At 39.0% G+C, this 19,550-nt stretch overlaps 1 long non-coding RNA gene and 1 pseudogene across 1 annotated transcript in view; one reads left to right on the forward strand and one right to left on the reverse strand.

Moving 5' to 3' along the window:
• The first annotated feature begins 3,272 nt into the window (after positions 1-3,272).
• Positions 3,273-19,550, forward strand: part of LOC118355596 (uncharacterized) — a 32,881-nt gene continuing 16,603 nt past the window's right edge. The window contains exons 1-2 of the long non-coding RNA XR_004818362.2: positions 3,273-3,343; positions 6,179-6,275. This is a non-coding gene — a long non-coding RNA (uncharacterized LOC118355596). The remainder of the gene's footprint in view (positions 3,344-6,178; positions 6,276-19,550) is intronic.
• Positions 3,994-5,305, reverse strand: LOC112670143 (keratin, type I cytoskeletal 18-like; annotated as a pseudogene).

Consider the following 19,550-nt stretch of genomic DNA (forward strand, 5'->3'; position numbering starts at 1 on the left):
TAATGACGAACTATTTTCATGAGCATTAAAAGGCTGGACTGAACCTTCCACATCTTCCCATTGTAACCCTAAAGTACCCCTCCCCTTTGCAAATTTGGTCTATAAACCTTTTATCTTTGGCTATAGAAAGAGTTACTCATTACTGAGTACTGTGACTGCTACCTTTTTTTAAAAAACATATTTATGTATGTTTGTAATGTATGTATGTAAGAAAGGGAGAACACAGAGAGTAAGGGGGAGAAGCAGACTCCCTGCTGAGCAGAAAGTCCAACGCAGAGTTCAATCTGAGGACACTGAGATCATGACCTGATTTTTCTGCTGCTTTATTATTAGTGTGTAGAAATGCAACAGGTTTCTGTACATTGAATTTGTACTATGTGACTTTACTGAATCATGTTTCAGTTTTTTGGTGGAGTCTTTCGGATTTTCTATATAGAGTAGTATGTCAACTGGAAAGAGTGAAAGTTTTACTTCCTCCGTGCCTGTATGGATGCTTTGTATTTCTTTTTGCTGTCTGAGTCCTGAGGCTAGGATGTTCAGCACTATTTTAAATAATAGTGGCAACAGTGGACATCCTTGTCTTGTTCCTGACCATAAAGGAAAAGATCTCAGTTGTTCCGCATTGAAGATGAAATTAGATGTGGGGTTTTTTTTGTACACGGCTTCTTTATATTCAGGTAAATTCCCTCTATTCCAACTTCTTTGACGGTTTTTACCATGAATGAATGTTGTACTTTGTCAAATGCTTTTTCTGTATCTAGGGAGAGGACCTTATGGTTCTTATCTTTTTATTAATGTGATGTATCACATTGATTGATTAGCAAATATTGAACCAAACTTGCAGCCGAGCAATAAATTCCACTTCATGGTGATGATTCTTTTAATGTACTGTTGGATTTGATTTGCTTTTGGGTTTGTTGAGAATTTTTGCATCCGTGTTCAGCAGGGATATTGGCCAGTAATTCCCTTTTTTAGTAGTGTCTTTGTCTGGCTTGGGGATCAGGGTAATGCTGGACTCATAGAATGAATCTGGAGGTTTTTCTTCCATTTATATTTTTTGGAACAGTTTGAGAAGAATAGATATTAACTTTTCTTTGAATGTTTGGTAGAATTCCTCTGTGAAGCCCTCTGGTCCTAGACTTCTGTTTGTTGGAAGATTTTTGATTATTGATTCAATCTCTTTGCTGGTTATGGGTCTCTTCAAATTTTTTTTTAATTTTTTAAAGATTTATTTATTTATTTATTTATTTATTTATTTATTTATTTATTTATGAGAGACAGAGATTGAGACAGAGAGAAAGAGGCAGAGACACAGGCAGAGAGAGAAGCAGGCTCCATACAGGGAGCCTGACGTGGGACTTGATCCCGGCGGGTCTCCAGGATCACACCCTGGACTGAAGTCGGCGCTAAACCGCTAAGCCACCCGGGCTGCCCTTTCTTTTAAAGATTTTATTTATTTATTCATGAGAGACACAAAGAGAGAGAGAGAGAGAGAGAACCTCCTCAAATTTTCTATTTCTTCCTATTTCACTTTTGGTAGTGTATATGTTTCTAGGAATTTGTCCATTTCTTCCAGATTGCTAGTTTGTTAGTATATATTTTTTCATAGTATTCTCTTATAATTGTTTATATTTCTGTGGTGTTGGTTATTTTTTCTCTCATTTTTAAATTTTATTTATTTGAATCCTTTCTCTTTTCTCTTTGATAACTCTGTCTAGGGGTTATTAATTTTATTTATTTTTTCAAAGAACCAGGGCCATTGGTTCACTGATCTGTTCTATTGTGGGGTTTTTTGGTTTTTTGATTGTTTTTAGTTTCTATATCACTTATTTCGGCTCCCATCATTATTACTTCTTCCCTTCTGCTGGCTGTAAGCTTTGTTTATTGTTCTTTTTCTAGCTCCTTTACGTGTAAGGTTAGGTTGTGTATTTGAGATTTTACTTGCTTCTTGAGGTAGGCCTATATGGCTATATACTTTCCTCATAGGACCACTTTTCCTACATCCCAAAGTTTTGGATCTTTGTTTTCATGTATTTTTTTTTATTTGTTCTTTGATTTCCTTGCTGAGCCATTCATTCTTAGAAGCATGTATTCAACTTCCATGTATTTGTGGTCTTTCCAAATTTTTTCTTGTGGTTGACTTCTAATTTCATTTGTTTGTGTGTGTGGTCAGGAAAGAAGCATGATATCATCTCAGTGTTCTTATATTTGTTGATGCCTGATTTGTGACCTAATACATGATCTATTCTGGAGAATGTCCCATGTGCATTTGAAAAGAATGTGTATTCTGCTGTTTTAGAATAGAATGTTCTGAATATATCTATTAAGTCCATCTGTTCCAGGGCGTCATTCACAGCCATTGTTTCCTTATTTATTTTCTGTTCAGATGATCTGCCCATTGATGTAAGTGGGGTCATTAAATTCTCCTACCACTATTTTATTATTACCAATTAGATCCTTTATGTGTATTACTATTTTTAAAAAATATCTGGGTGCTCCCATACTGGGTGCATAAATATTTACAGTTGTTAGATCTCCTTAATGGATTGTGTCCTTTATTATGATATTACATCCTTTTTATCTATTCTTATAGACTTCATTTTAAGTTTTAGTTTGTGGGATGCCTGGGTGGCTCAGCGGTTGAGCATCTGGCTTTGGCTCAGGGCATGATCCTGGAGTCCTGGGATCAAGTCCCACATCGGGCTCCCTGCATGGAGCCTGCTTCCCCCTCTGCCTATGTCTCTGCCTCTCTGTGTGTGTCTCTCTCATGAATAAATAAATAAAATAAAATAAATAAGTAAATTTTAGTTTGTCTGTTTTAAGTATCAGTACTCTGGCTTTCTTTGATATTCACTTGCGTGATAAATATTTGTTCATCCCCTTAGTTTCAATCTGCAGGTGTCTTAGGTCTAAAATGTCAACATATAGATGGGTCTTGTTTTTGTATCCATTGACACATGTCTTTTGTTGGAATGTTTAGTCCAGATACATTCAGAGTAATTATCGATAGATATATATATATTAATTTCCATTTTATCACTTGTTTTCTTGTTTCTGGAGATTTTTTCAGAACCTTTCTTGTCCTTGTCACTTTTGGTCTCTGCTTTGCACTCAAACAGTCCTCTTTACTATTTCTTGCAGGGGTGGTAACATTCACACCCCTTAAGTTTTTGTTTGTTTGGGAAACTTGTCTATCTGCTTCTATTCTGAATAATAAGCTTGCTGGATAGAGTATTTATGGCTGCAGATTTTTCCCATTCAGCACATTGAGTATATCATACCACACCTTTCTGTGCCAAGATTCTGTTGAGAAGTCTCCAGCTAGCCTTATGGATCTTTCCTTGTAAGTTAACAATTTTTCGGTTTTGCTTTTAAGATTTTTTTCTTTATCACTATATTTTGCCAATTTATTTACAAAATTTGGGTGTTGGCCTGTTTTTGTTGATATTGATGGGAGGTCTCTGTGCCTATTGCATCTGGATATGTTTCCTTCCCCAGCTTAGGGAGGTTTTCAGTTATGATTTCCTCAAATAAATTTTCTGCCCTCTTCTCTCTATCTTCTTCTTTGGGCCTCCTATCATATGAGTTTTATTATGTTTGATGGAATCACTCAGTTCCCTAAGTCTGTTCTTCATTGTATAATCTTCTGTCTCTTTTCTGTTCAACTTCATTCTTTTTCTTTTTTTTTTTTAATTACAGTTTTATTTAGTTAATATAGTGCAATATTGGTTTCTGGAGTAGAATTCACTTATCACTTACATATAGCACTCAGTACTCATCACAACAAGTGTCCTCAATACCTTTCACCCATCTAGCTCATCCCCCCCGCCACCCGCACATCCCTCCCTCAACCATCAGTTTGTTCTCTATCATTATGAGTATCTTATTGGTTTATTTCCTTCTCTCCTCCCCCCCCCCCTTTTTGCCATGTGTTCATCAGTTTTCTTTTCTTTTTTTTTTTTTTTTTTTACCTCTGAACCTTTTTTTGGCCTCCTGCTCCTCAAAGGATACCCTGTTTTGCTGCCTCAATGCCTCAGAATTTTGGTGTTGTTGGTCTCAGACACCACTTTGCCGTCCACGATCTTGCTGGTGGTGGTCTTCTGGATGGTCTGCAAGGAGTTTCTCTTGTCCAGGGCGTCAGTAAGATTGAAGTCCTCCCAGTCTTCCAACAGGTGACGGTAGGTGGCAATCTCAGCCTCCAGCTTGACCCTTACATTCAGCAAGGCCTCATACTCCTGGGCCTGGCGCTGCCCCTCTGCCCGGGTCTGGGACAGTTCTGACTCCAGGTGCAGCAGGACCCCGTTGAGCTGCTGCATCTGATCGTCTAGTGAGTCTCAACCTCCCTCAGGCTGTTCTCCAAGCTGGACTTCAGGTTTCTCATTGAGTCCAGATTGATCTCCAAGGCCTGGGCAGTATGTCTCAGCTCCATGAGGTTCATCTCAGCTTCTCCTAACTCAGAGGTCTGTGTGGTGCTCTCCTCGATCTGCTGGGACCAGTACTCGTCCAGCTCTCCCAGTTCTTCTGAGCCTGCTCTTCATACTGAGCCCGGATATCTGCCTGATCTTGCTGAGGTCCTGAGATTTGGGGGCATCCAACTCCACCGTCAACCCAGAGGTGGCGATTTGGTTTTATAGACCCTTTACTTCCTCCTCATGATTCTTCTTCATGAAGAGCAGCTCCTCCTTGAGAGCCTCGATCTCTGTCTCTAGCTGCAGCCGAGTGACATTGGTGTCATCAATGACCTTGCAGAGCCCATGGATGTCACTCTCCACAGACTGGCGCATGGCCAGCTCCATCTCATACTTGACTCGGAAGTCGTCAGCAGCAGGTCGGGGATTGTCAATCTGCAGAACGATGCGGGCATTGTCCATAGCACTTGCAAAGATCTGAGCCCTCAGGTGCTCGATGGTCTTGAAGTAATGCCCCCAGTCTCTGACCTGGGGTCCCTTCTCCTCCAAGTGTTCGCGGATTTTCATCTCCAGTTTCTGTTTATCAGCCTCCAGGCTCCTCACCCTCTCCAGGTAGGAGCCCAGGCGGTCATTCAGGTCTTGCATGGTCTCCTTCTCACCCTGGATGCCCCCTATGCCCGCCAGACCCCCGGCCAGCCCCACGGCTGGGCTCCCGGACCCCCAGCCACCTCGGAAGCTGGTGGAGCGGGATACAGAGATCCGGGAGCCCAGCCCCCCATGCCTGCATAGACGCTGGCTGCGCTGCTGCTGATGGGTCGGACCCGGTGGCTGGGCAACTGCACGGAGCCCAGTGACCGGTAGTTGGAAGAGAAGGTGGAGCAGGTGGTTAAGCTCATGCTGTTCGGAGAGCAAGAGGGTGACTCAGGAGGCTAGGACTCAGGCTCGGGCCAGGAACCTATTCATCTGTCTTCTTTCTTAAATGTTACATGTGAGTGATATCCTATAGTATTTGTCTTTCTCTGTCTTATTTCACTTAGCACAATACACTGTAGCTCCATCTATGTTACTGCAAATGGCAGGATTTCATTCTTTTTGATGGCTGAGTGATATTCCATTCCATAAACCTACCACTTTTTTATCTATTCATCAGTCAATGGACATTTGGGCTCTTTCAATACTTTGGCTATTGATAAAGCTGCTATAAGCATCAGGGTACATGTACTTCTTCGAATCCATATTTTTGTTTCCTTTGGGTAAATAGCTAGTAGTGCAATTGATGGATCACATAATAGTTCTATTTTTAACATTTTTAGGAACCTACATACTGTTTTCCAGAGTGGTCGCACCACTTCATATTCCTCTTTCTCCACATTATCACCAACACCTGTGGTTTCTTATATTTTTTATTTTAGCTGTTCCAACAGGTGTGAGATACTATCTTATCATGGATTTGTATTTCCATGATGATGTGTGATGGTGAGACTCTTTTCACGTGCCTGTTAGCTATCTGGAAGTCTTCTTTGGAAAAGTGTGTATTCATGTCTTCTACCCATTTCTTAACTGGATCATTTGTTTTTGGGTGTTGAGTTTGATAAGTTCTTTATAGATTTTGTATACTAACCCTTTAGCCAATATGTTGTTTGCAAATATCTTCTCCCATTCTGTAGGTTGCCTTTTAGTTTTGTGGATTATTTCCTTTGGTGTGCAAAAGTTTTTTATCTTGATGAAGTCCTAATAGTTCATTTTTGCTTTTGCTTCCCTTGCCTCAGGTGGTGTGTCTAGTAAGAAGTTTCTATGGCCAAGATCAAAGAGTTTGCTGCCTGTGTTCTCCTCTAGGATTTTGATGGATTCCTGTCTCACATTCAGGTCTTTCATCTATTTTTAATTTATTTTTGTATATGGTGCAACAGAGTGGTCCAGTTTCATTCTTTTGCATGTTGCTGTCCAGTTTTCCTCACACCATTTGTTGAAGAGATCGTTTTTTTCCCCCCATTGGATATTCTTTCCTGCTTTGTTGAACACTAGTTGGCCATATGGTTGTGGGTGGAATTCTTGGTTCTTTAATCTGTTCCATTGATCTATTTGTCTATTTTTGTGCTAGTACCATACTGTCTTGATGATTACAGCTTTGGAATATAGCTTGAAATCCAGAATTGTGATGCTTCCAGTTTTATTTTTATTTTTCAAGATTGCTTTGGCCATGCAGGGTCTTTTGTGGTTCCATATAAATTTTAGTATTGTTTGTTCTAGCTCTGTGACAAATGCTGTTAGTATTTTGATAGGGATTGAATTAGATGCGTAGATTGCTTTGGGTAGTACAGGTATTTTGACAATATTTGTTCTTTCAATCCATGAGGATGGAATGTTTTTCCATTTCTTTATGTCCTCTTCAATTTCTTCCAAAAGTCTTCTATAGTTTTCAGAGTACAGATATTTTACCTCTTTAATTAAGTTTATTCTTTTGTATCTTACTGTTTTTGGTGCAGTTGCAAATGGGATCACTTCCTTGATTTCTTTTTCTGTTCTTTGTTTTTGGTGTATAGAAATGCAACAAATTTCTGCACATTTATTTTATAACTTGCAACTTTGCTGAATTCATGTATTAGTTCCAGCAATTTTTTTTTTTAATTTTTTTTTTATTTATTTATGATAGGCACACAGTGAGAGAGAGAGAGGCAGAGGCACAGGCAGAGGGAGAAGCAGGCTCCATGCACCGGGAGCCCGATGTGGGATTTGATCCCGGGTCTCCAGGATCGCGCCCTGGGCCAAAGGCAGGCGCCAAACTGCTGCGCCACCCAGGGATCCCAGTTCCAGCAATTTTTAATAAAGTTTTATTTATTTGAAAGAGAGAAAGAAAGAGAGAGCATTTAAGGAGAGGAGGAGGAGAAGAAAAGAGAGAGAAAATCTCAACAACACTCCCCACTGAGTGCAGATCCCAATATGGGGCTTGATCTCACAATCTTGAGATCAAGAGTCAGACAATCAACTAAGTCACACAAGTGACCCAGTTCTAATAATTTTTTGGTGGAATCTTTCAGGTTTTCTACATAGAGTATCATGTCATATGCAAATAGTGAAAGTTTGACTTCTTCCTTGCCTATTTGGATTCATTTTATTTATTGTTGTGGTCTAATTGCTGATGCTAAGTCTTCCAGTACTATGTTGTAATAGTAGTGGTGAGAGTGGACATCCCTGTCTTGTTCCTGACCATAGGGAAAAGGCTCTCAGTTTTTCCCCATTGAGGAGGATATTAGCTGTGGGTCTTTCACATATGGCTTTTATGATGATGAGATACATCTCACCTATCCTTACTTTGTTGAGGGTTTTTATCCAGAAAGCAGACTGTAGTTTGTACAACGCTTTTTCTGAATCTTTTGACAGGATCAGTATGATTCTTATCCTTTTGAAAAGTTAATGCAGTAAATCACATTGATTGATTTGTAAATATTGAACCACCCCTGCAGTCCAGGAATAAATCCCACTTGATCATGGTGAATAATTCTTTTGATGAATTTGAGCAAATTCTTTCAATTTGCTAGTAAAGAATTTGAGCAAATTCTTTCAATTTGCTAGTATTTTGATCAGAACTTTTACATCCATGTTTATCAGGGATATTGGGCTGTAACTCTCCTTTTTAGTGAGTCTTTGGTTTGAAATGTAATGCTGGACTCGTAGAAAGAGTTTGTAAGTTTTCCTCCCATTTCTGTCTTCCTTTCTTCCTTCCTTTCTTCTTCTTCTTCTTCTTCTTCTTCTTCTTCTTCTTCTTCTTCTTCTTCTTCATCTTCTTCTTCTTCGGAACAATTTGAGAACACATATTCTTCTTTAATGTCTGTTCTTAAAATGTCTGTTAGAATTCCCCTGGGAAGCCATCTGGTCCAGGACTTTTGTTTGTTGGAAGATTTTGAATCACTGATGCAATTTCTTTGCTGCTTATGGATCTTCAAGTTTTCTATTTCTTCCTGTTTCAGTTTTAGTAGTTTGTAAGTTTGTAGGAATTTGTTCATTTTTCAGATTACCTAGCTTGTTGGCATATAATTTTTCATAGTATTCTCTAATTATTGTTTGCATTTTCCATCTCAGTTATAACATTTTTAATTTCAGTCTGACTGGATTTTAATTCTTTTATCTCTGCAGTAATCGATTCTCTAGTGGCTTCTATGCTTTTCTCAAGCCCAACTAGTATCCTTTAATTGTTGCTTTAAATTCTAGTTCAGACACCTTACTTATATCTGCATTGATTAAATCCCTGGCTGTCATTTCTTTTTGTTCTTTCTTTTTGGGTGAATTCCTCTGTCTTGACATTTTGGAGGGAAAAAATAAAAATAAAAAAAATTGAACAATTGAAAAAAAATTAAAAATAAAATAAGATAAAATAAAATACATAAAGGAAGATAGATCTAGTTGTGTTTTGGTCTACTTGTTATAAGAAGCTTATTTGAAAAAACATAGACCAAAAGAAAAGGGGTAAAGATAAAAATTTTAAAAGACAATAAAATAAAAAGAAATTTAAAAATTGCTTTCTGTATCTAACAAAAATTACTCTTTCTGTACCTAAACAAACAAAAATGACAGATAAAAACAAAGATAAAAGCAAAATACAAAAAAAAAAAAGGAAGAAACAACAAACAAACAAAAAACAAAGAATGCTAGATCCTGTTTCTCCTAGAGTTGACGTTTTGCAGCACTCTATGATTAGTGGACTTGGTGTGGGTGAAGGATTTGGTGCTGGTCTTCTTGGGGAGGGTTCGCTGCTCTGATTCTCAGGTGGAATCACCCTGGAGGAGATGTACCTGCAGGGCGCTGGGGGTGAGGAGGAGGTGATGACAGTGGAGCTTGGTGTTCTGTCTCTGTTCTCCACTTGGTGGCACTGTTCAGCTCACTGATGTGGCTCAAGCTTCTGCGTATGGGGAGAAAATGTCCACCTCCTATTCACATCTCTCTGGAGTGGGAAATGCTCACCATCCCTCTTTAGTGAGCCCTCAGATGCACAATGATGATCCCTCCTGTATCCCTGGTATCCATGCCCTTATCCTGTCTGTGTCAGAACTGTCCACCTGCTGAATGAGGCAGCACCTCTGTGTTTGATTGAAGGTGTGTCTGTGTTTCAAAACCCCACACTTCAGAGACTCCCAAGTCACAAATCTACTCTGATCCTCTGCGGGAGGCTTTCTCTGCATTGTGGCTGGTCTTGACTTGTAGCAGAAGACAGTACCATGACCATGTGCGGTCTATGGTAAATGGCAACACACAGTCCGCATGAGGGTTTGTAGACCTGGGATGTTGTCTTTGCTCCTATCCCAATGGGTAGGGAGGCTCGATAGTGCCTGCAGAGACTTTTGCTTACAGAGAGGCCATATCATTCTTCCAAATGAACTCCAAGCAACTGCTTTTTCCCGTGTGACCCTGGGAATCTTCAGGCTGCCTGCTGCTATGGCTCAGCTCTGTTCTCCCACTGGAGCATCATTCAGCTCCCCAGACCCCAGCCTGTCTATGTCACAAACCTCCCATCTCAGAATCTGGGCTCTGCTGTTTATAGAAAACTGGCAGGATTGTAGCCCTCTCCTTTTCCCCCCATCAGTGGTTTTGAGCACTGTGGTTTTGAGTTTTCCTTTTCCCCCCATCAGTGGTTTTGAGCACAGTGGTTTTGAGTTTTCTTGTGCAGTCCCTGGCATGTGTTTTTGCTGGGTTTTTTTCCCCCATGTTTTTTTCTCTCTCCTCCTTCTATTTCACTATTCCCTGTTTAGTCAAGGCTCTCTCCCCTGAGAAGCACCCACTCTTCTTTCCCCCATGGATCAACTCTCCAAGGTTCCCACCTCCTGTGGGACATTTTTCAGGTTTTTAGATGTGCACTTTGTTCTCTAAGACTTCTGATTGATTTCTTGAGTGTTTGGAATGATTTGATATTTATCTGGCTGTGTTCCAGTGAGGTAGCAGGGTTAGGATTACCCTATTCCTCCACCATCTTACCTTACTCTCCCAGTATTTTTCATTGTTTTGTCTTCTTGTTTCTCTGCTTCTTCCAGCCTGCTGCCTCAAGCTTGTTTCTAATCTTGTTTATTGCATTTTTCATCTCTGATTCTTTCATCTCCATGGTAAGGGTCTCCCTGATGCCTTCTTTTCTCAAGTCCATTGTGTATCCTTATGATTGTTGCTTTAAATTCTCCATCAGACATGTTATTTATCATCATTTCACTTAGCTCTCTGTGGCCTTTTCTTGTTCTTTCATTTGGGATAAATTCCTCCATCTTGGCATTTTGTCTGAGTATCTGCCTTCTTCTCTGTGTTAGAAAAGCCTGTTATGTCTCCTGCTCCTGGAAGTAATGGCCTTATGAAAAAAAGGTCAAGTAGTGCCCAGCACCCAGTGCTTTGGGGAGTTGTCTCTAGTGTGTGCGGCAAGCACTCTGCTGTTGTGTTTTGACTGCTCTGTCCTTCAGGCCAGTTGCCTGCAGAGGCCCTGGTTGCCTGCAGTGGGCAGTATCTGGTCTTTGGCCTGAATGAGGTGAGCTTTAATGAGCTGTGCTCTGGTCGGCTTGTGAAATGAGATCTCATATTACTTCTGTGAGAACTGAGGCTCTGCAGAACTGATTGGGAGACAGGGTGTAAGCAAGGGTTTGTGCTGGTCTTCTGGGGGAGGGGCCCACCACACGGGGATTGGGGCATGCTTCACTGAGGATAGTCCAGCCAGAGCATGAGGCATCAGGCCCGGTGTAAGCAAGTTAGGCAGCCAGTGTTGGTGCTGCACTGCTTCCTCCAGGCATCTCTGTGTTTACGTTGAGGGGCAAGGGAGTACAATGGCACCAGCCAGCTCTTTTATCCCAGGAGAGGCATCTTTGTGAATGCTGCCTCTCAGGGACACACTCAAAGAAGAGTGAAAAATCTCCCCATTGTGTGCACCAGGTATTCTTCAAATCACTGTTTCTGCCACTGGGTCATTTGCCTGTCTTCTCTCCAGGAACACAATAGTGCCCTCAAGTCTCTAACCCAGCAAAACCCACTGACCTTTAAAACCCCAGGCTTTAAACTCCATACATTGCAAGAATTCATGAAATTTAGCCCCTTTTATTTTCTAAGCCAATGGCTTTGGGGAAACATTTCCCTTGTATGTTCCCCCATGTGCTTCTCTCTCTCATCTCTCTCCATGACCACAGCTCCCTACCCTGTGTAGCATCTGTGTTCTGTTTCTCCCCTAAACCATGGTCTCTGCATTTCCTACCTTCTTTGATGTGACTCCATTTTTCTCTTTAGTTGTGCAGTTTGTTCTGTCAGTCCTCAGGTCAATTTCTGGGATATTTAGGACGATTTGATAGTTTTCTAGTTCTGTTTGTCTATTGAGACATGCCAAGGATCCTCGTACTCCAACACCATCTTACTTCTCTTAGGTAAAACTATAAACTATGTTTTTTATTTTTAAAAAGATTTTATTTATTTATTCATAAGAGACAGAGAGGGAGAGAGAGAGTAGGAGAGAGAGGCAGAGGGGAAAGCAGGCTCCCCACAGGGAGCTCAATGCAGGACTCGATCCCAGGACCCCGGGATCACAACCTGAGCCAAAGGCAGACACTCAACCGTTGAGCCACCCAGGCTTCCCTATAAACTTATTTGTTTTAATTAATCAAAAGACACCAAGAAGATGATGAAAGACATGTAAAAAACTACATAGTAAAAATGGAAAAATCAACAATAATGTGACAGAGTTCAAGGAAAAAGTAAAAATACAATAAAATTATTAAAGTAAACTAGAAGGAACACAAACTCTGTTCATTGAAAGGGCTTGGGGTTACATTGGTACTATGGTGGCCTCCAGTACGGCATACCATCCTGCTTTGTGTAGTTCCCACCTGCACTGACTCTGGGCTCCTTACCATGACCAGTTAATGAGACATGAACAGGTAATGTGCAAGCAGAGGTTTGACAAGTACTTGCACACTGAGGTCTATCTTCTTGTAATGCTAGGACTTGGGATGTTCCTTGTTAGAATGTAGCAGCCATTCTGTGAGCAGCTCTACTTAGCCAAGTGGAGAAGTCATGCAGGGGAAAACTGAGACCTGACTGACAGCCCAAGCTGAGCTGCCAGATTGCAACACCAACTTGCTATCCACGTGAGTAATCTTCTAGCCTGATAAAGATGTTCCAGCTGACATCATGTCCCAGCTTACACTAATAGTCCACAGCAAGCTGGGCTCAAATTTCAGAATTGTGAGAAAACAAAAGATTATTGTTGCTTTAAAGTACTAGATTTGGGGAGAGTTTATTATGCTGCAATTAATAATACAAGCCAAGACATGTTGAAAACTCAGTAACAGTAAGCATGTCCTGGCACCTATATTGCTGTCTTAAAATACCATTTGCAACTAAAAGAAACCAAGGCTTCTTGGAGAAATAGCTGGTTCCAGGTCCAGAACATGAAATGTAAATAATACATGTAGGATGTCTTGATATACCAAAAAGCAAGGAATCTTCAAAGATTAATAGGGTCAGGGACGCCTGGGTGGCTGAGTGGTAGATGCATTTGCCTTTGGCTCGGGGCGTGATCCTGGAGTCCCAGGATCGAGTCCCACATTGGGCTCCCTGCATGGAGCCTGCTTCTCCCTCTGCCATGTCTCTGTCTCTCTCTCTCTTTCTCTGTGTCTCTCATGAATAAATAAATAAAATCTTAAAAAAAAAAAGACTAATAGGGTCATGTCAAAAAGATAAGAGCCAATTTGAAGAACTTCCCACTGACCAAAGATGAAATAATTTGAGATTAGAAAGTGTATCTTGAAATACAAAAAAAAAATTTAAGTTCAAATGATACATTTAAAAATATAATCAGGGGGATCCCTGGGTAGCTCAGTGGTTTGGCACCTGCCTTCAGTCCAGGGCTTGATCCTAGAGACCCAGGATCAAGTCCGAGTCGGGCTCCCTGCATGGAGCCTGCTTCTCCCTCCTCCTGTGTCTCTGCCAATCTCTCTCTCTCTCTCTCTCTCTCTCTGTCTATCATGAATAAATAAGTAAATAAATAAAATTTTAAAATATATATAATCAGTATCATTCTAGAATGATACGGAATTAATTTGTTATTTTGAAAACCTATAAGTAAAGGGAAAGAATTCAGCCTAATTCCTATCTTTCATTCTACTGAATTGGTGATTCTACTGAATCACCAAATAATATATGAGAGAAATATTTCATGAGAATGAAATGATGGGATTACAGTATCACCATTTATTTTACAACCCCCAACAAATTAATGAATTTTGATGATAATCATCAAAGGTTGATAATGTCACAAAAGGAGACACAAAAAGTGCCTTTTGATGAAAAGACACACTATGGTCTTGCTAACAGGATTAAACCTGATTCTGATCAAGCCTCTGGCTTCAGTTGCCAATGTGCAGAAAATATTGAAGACCGAGGAACGTACTGAGGAGTACCATGATCAAAATCTTGACCAAGAAAAACTTGATAGGCCAAATTGGGCCTGCTTTTCCAGAAGATTAAATTCAACATTATATAAAATCAATAATATATATCCTGACCCTATAGAGTTTATCCCAAGAATGTGAGATTGGTTTAACATTAGAAAATCAGCATAATTCACCATTTTTACCAACTTAGAAAAAAATCTCAGTATACACAAAAAACAAATTTCAGAAATTACAACATCTATTCCTGATGAAATTGTACAGCAAATTAGAAATAGAAGCTTAATATTAATCCAATAGGGGATCCCTGGGTGGCTCAGCGGTTTGGCGCCTGCCTTTGGCCCAGGGCACGATCCTGGAGTCCTGGGATCGAGTCCCACGTCAGGCTCCCGGCATGGAGCCTGCTTCTCCCTCTTCCTGTGTCTCTGCCTCTCTCTCTCTCTCTCTCTCTCTCTTTTTCTCTGTGTCTATCATAAATAAATAAATAAATCTTTTAAAAAATATTAATCCAATAAAAGGCATCTAAGAGAAACCTACTACATATCTAACAAGAGAAGCCTGAATATTTCCCTCCTAAGATAAGGAGCATGGCCAGGAGATTCATTCTCACCATTTCTATTCAATATTTTTCTAGAAGTCCTCACTAGGCAACAAGACAAGATAAAGAAATAATATCTTGGTTGGAAAGAAAAAAGTGATACTATCTATATTCACAGTTGATGTGATCTTCTATGTAGAATCTATAAAAACCTAAAACAGAATTCTGTGGAGTTTAAAAAAAAAAAAAAAGAGTAGATCCAATAAACAAATTTAGCAAAATCATCGGATTCAAGACCAATATGTAGAAATCAATTGTATTTCCATGTTTACAATGAACAGAGAAATTGAAAATTTTTAAATGATTTATAATACTATGAAAATATGAAATAGGATAAATCTGACCAAAAACTGTGCAATACTTGTATATTGAAAACTACAAGGGTGCCTGGGTGGCTTAGTCAGTTAAGTATCTGCCTTCAGCTCAGGTCATTATCTCAGGGGCCTGGAATCGAGCCCAGTGTCATGCTCCTTGCTCAGCTGGGAGTCTGCTTCTCCCTCTCCCTCTGCCCCTCCCCACTGTTCTCTCACTCTCTCTCTCTCTCGCTTTCTCAAATAAATAAAATCTTTTTAAAAAACTATAAAACAATGACAGAAATTTAAAAATCATTAAATAAATTAATACATATGCTGTGCTCATAGATCAGAATAGTAAACGTCACACGAATGTTAGTTCTATCCATAATTATCCACAGGGTCAAGGCAATTCCAATCAACATCCCAGCAGGAATTTTTTTTTTTTTTTTTTAGAAACTAACAACTAGCATTATCTAAGATTATAATTAACTAAATGTCTATCTCTCCATTAGACCTTCAGTCTCTGGAGAGGCAGGGATCTGTTTTATTCACCATTAAATCCCCAGTACCTAGCATAGCATAGACCTTGGCTCATACTAGGCATTCAAATACCTGTTAAATTAATGACAGTATATATAATTGAATGAATAAAACTTGATATACATTTCAAGCAGAAATGCAAGTAGCTGCTTCATGTTAACTAAACCTCAAGAAGTTTTGACAAAACCATTGTTTTCCTAGCCATGCTATTAATTTTTTAGCACTTAATAGTGTCTTCTTGCATATGAAAAAAAAATTAATAGCAGTCAGAATAGTATATAGTACTGCTAAGTCAAATAAGCAATTAAATCCTGTATTTTGGATTCTAGCTCTTTCTATGGTAAATTAACCTATGAATTAGCCAGCCTCATATTTACAAGCAGCTATTATAAACAGTAAGCACTGGTTATGATTTGCCCTCACTCCAGCTTCCTATGGACGACAAATGGAGAATCTATGGTGCCGTCCTGCCTTCATGAAAAGTACAACTGGCTCAAATTACTGTTGGAATCCACGCTTCTCTCACTCCATATTTTCTGGAGCTGACAAAGGCTAAGGCAGCTTTTTTGACAAGTCTTATGAAGTAGAAGGAGAAGAAACTTTAATGTGGGAAGAGGGGGCATGGCTGTCCTGGACTTTGAGATCTTTCATTTCTAGAGTACAAGTAACTGCAACCGATTCAAAGAAGTATCATAACCAAAGACAGCTTTAGGAATGGAAATGCCTCAGTCTTACCATGTTGTTTTGTAACGTGATTTCTTCCCTTTATAAAAACTTTCTTCAAAGGTCATTGTAACCAATATAAGGATAAACCACATAAGGAGAAGCATATTGTTATCTACTACAAGAATCAGATTTTCTAATAATAGTCCTGGTCCCTCTAAGGACAATTGGTAAAGTTACACATTTCTCTTCTATTATTCTGCTCTTAAGACATGACATTTCCCACCAGCCTCTGACCTACCTGTTCCCCTCCTGTGAGAGTCAGGGACAATTATTTCTCTAGTTTTCAAAAGCAACAATAATCTGTGCAGATGCACACATCCTCATGATCATCATGTATTTTTATACTTTCCTGGTCTCTTGGGAGAAGGCATATATTTGAGTATGCACTGCAATTTGATGAACTCATTTTATTTTTTAAAGATTTTATTTATTTATTTATTTATTTATTTATTTATTTATTTATTTGAGAGAGAGTGTATGTGAGCAGGGGGAGAGTCAGAGGAAAAGAGAGAGGGAGAGAAGCAGGCTCCCTGCTGAGAATGGAGCCCAATGCAGGGCTCAATCCCACAACTTTGAGATCATGACCGGAGTCAAAATCAAGTCAGACGCTTAAGCAACTGACCCACCCAGATGCTCTGCTGAGCTCATTTTAAACAGTGTCTGTGTGTGTGTGTGTGTGTGTGTGTGTGTGTGTGTGTGAGTGACGCAGTATTGAATTATTTTAAACAAACTGTCCATATATGATTTCATTTTGGACAGTTATCCTGAAGGAATAGTTTTCCAATATCCTAGCAAATAATTTGTATTATTATTATTATTATTACTATTACTATTACTATTATTATTCAGTGACTAGGTGTATGCTATTATAAAAAACTGTACCTTGTGCTTAACCGGAAAGAACAATTGATATATTCATGAATTAGGATACTATTTAACCTCCTGTTACGAAGAATGATCATTTATTTTACCCAAAATACTGTGTTTTGATGAAGGTATAGTGAGATAATGAAAATATGATTGAATATTTGTGTTTAGTTCTCTTTCTTTTTTTACTTTATGAATAGACAGTATAGTAAAATAGCTCAAAAACTGAAAGAATATTGAAAATATATATTAGAGGAGCACTCTATCTCTGCCGAATCCAATTCTTTATGGATTGGATTATGGGTAACCACATTTGCTAGTTTATTCTGTATCCTTCCACAGTTTCTTTATGCTTACAATTTTGTTTATACATCATCCTATAGGGATGTCACAGAAGAAGTAATTCACCCTATGCTTTATAATCTATGCTCCTTAATCAAAGCCAAAGGCTTAAGTTAAAATAATAAAGGATTATCCTTCATAAGAGAAGTGCAGTAATACATGTTATATGATATGATTTATTCCTTCCCATCCCTTGTTCTTTTTATTAAATTTCAATTTCCATTAGTTAATATATGGTGTCCTATTGATTTCAGGTGTACAATACTGCAATTTAACACTTCCATACATCACCCTATGCTCATCACAGTAAGTCACTCCTTAACCCCCATCACCTATTTAACCTATCCCCACACCCACCTCTCCTCTGGTAACCATCAGATTGTTCCCTATAGTTAAGAATCTGTTTCTTCCTTCTCTCTCTCTCTCTCTCTCATTTTTACCCCTTTGCTAGTTTGTTTTGTTTCTTAAATTCCGCATATGAGTAAAATCATATTGTATTTGCCTTTTTCTGACTGACTTAATTTGCTTGACATAATGCACTGTAGCTCCACCCATGTCATTACAAGTGGCAAGATTTCATTCTCTTTGTTGGCTAATATTCCATTATGTGTATATACCACATCTTATTCCATTCATCATTTGGGGTCTTCCCATAATTTGGCTATTGTTGATAATGCTGCTATAAACATTAGGGTGCATATGTCCCTCTAAATCTATATTTTTGCATCCTCTAGGTAAATACCTCGTAGTGCAACTGCTGAGTCATAGGATAGTTCTACTTTTAATTTTTTGAGGAAATGTCAAATTGTTTTGCAGAGTGACTGCACTAGTTTGCGTTCTCACCAACATTGTAAGAGGATTCTTTCTCTGCATCCTCACCAGCACCTGTTATTTCCTGTGCTGTCAATTTTAGCCAATCTGACAGGTGTGGGGTGATATCTCATTGTAATTTTTTATTTCCCTGGTGATGAGTGATGTTTGGCATCTTTTTGTGTCTCTTCTCTCCTTCTGTATGTTATCTTTGGAAAAATGTCTAGTCATGTCTTCTGCCCATTTTTTAACTGGATTATTTGGTTTTTAGGTGTTGAGTTTGGTAAGTTCTTTATATACCTTGGATATTAATCTCATCAGATATGTCATTTGCAAATATCTTCTTTCATTCTGTAAGATGCCTTTTAGTTTTGTGGATTGTTTCTTTCACTGTGCAGAAGTTTTTATCCTGATGAAGTCCCAATATTTCATTTTTGCTTTTGCTTCCCTTGTCTCAGGTGAGTTCTAGTAAGAAGTTGCTATTGTTGATGTCTGAGGTTGCTGCCTGTGTTCTCCTGTAGGATTTTGACAGTTTCCTGTCTCACATTTAGTGAATTTATTTTCGTGGATGGTATAAAAAAAGTGGTCCAATTTCATTCTTCTGCATGTTGCTGTCCAGTTTTCCCAAAACCATTTGTTGAACATACTTTTTTCCATTGGATATTCTTTCCTGCTTTGTTGAAGATCTGTTGACCATATAGTTGTGGGTCCATTTCTAGGTTTTCTATTCTGTTCCATTGATGTGTCCTTTTTTGTGCCAGTATCATACTGTCTTGATGACTACAGCTTTATAATATAGCTTGAAGTTCAGAATTGGGATGCTGCCAGCTTTGCCCTGCCTTTTCAAGATTTCTTTGGCTACTCAGGTTCTTTGGGGGTACTATACAAATTTTAGGATTGTTTATTTGAGCTCTGTGAAAAATGCTGATGATTTTTTATAGAAATTTGATTAGATGTGTAGATTGCTTTGGGTAGTATAGATGTTTTAATGATATTTGTTTTTCCAATCTATGAGCATGGAATATGTTTTCATTTCTTTGAATCTTCTTCACTTTCTTCCATAAGTGTTTTACAGTTTTCAGAGTACAGGTCTTTCATCTTTTGGTATCTTGGAATCAAGGTAATGCTGGCCTCATAAATGGAATCATTTGAGAAGAATAGGTATTTATTCTTTTTTTTTTTTTTTTTAGTTAAAAAATTTGGTATTAACTGTTCTTTAAAGGTTTGGTAGAGGGATCCCTGGGTGGCGCAGTGGTTTGGCGCCTGCCGTTGGCCCAGGGCACGATCCTGGAGACCAGGGATCGAATCCCACATCGGGCTCCTGGTGGGTGCATGGAGCCTGCCTGCTTCTCCTTCTGCCTATGTCTCTGCCTCTCTCTCTCTCTCTGTGGGACTATCATAAAATTTAAAATAAAATAAATGTTTGGTAGAATTCTCTTGGGAAGTCATCTGGCCCTGGATCTTTATTTGCTGGGAGATTTTTGATTACTGATTCAATTTCTTTGCTAGTTGTTGATCTGTTCAAGTTTTTTATTTCCTCCTGTTTTTTTTCCATAGT

This window comes from Canis lupus, chromosome 25, assembly GCF_003254725.2.
Source record: "Canis lupus dingo isolate Sandy chromosome 25, ASM325472v2, whole genome shotgun sequence".
NCBI classification, from domain to species: Eukaryota; Metazoa; Chordata; class Mammalia; order Carnivora; family Canidae; genus Canis; species Canis lupus.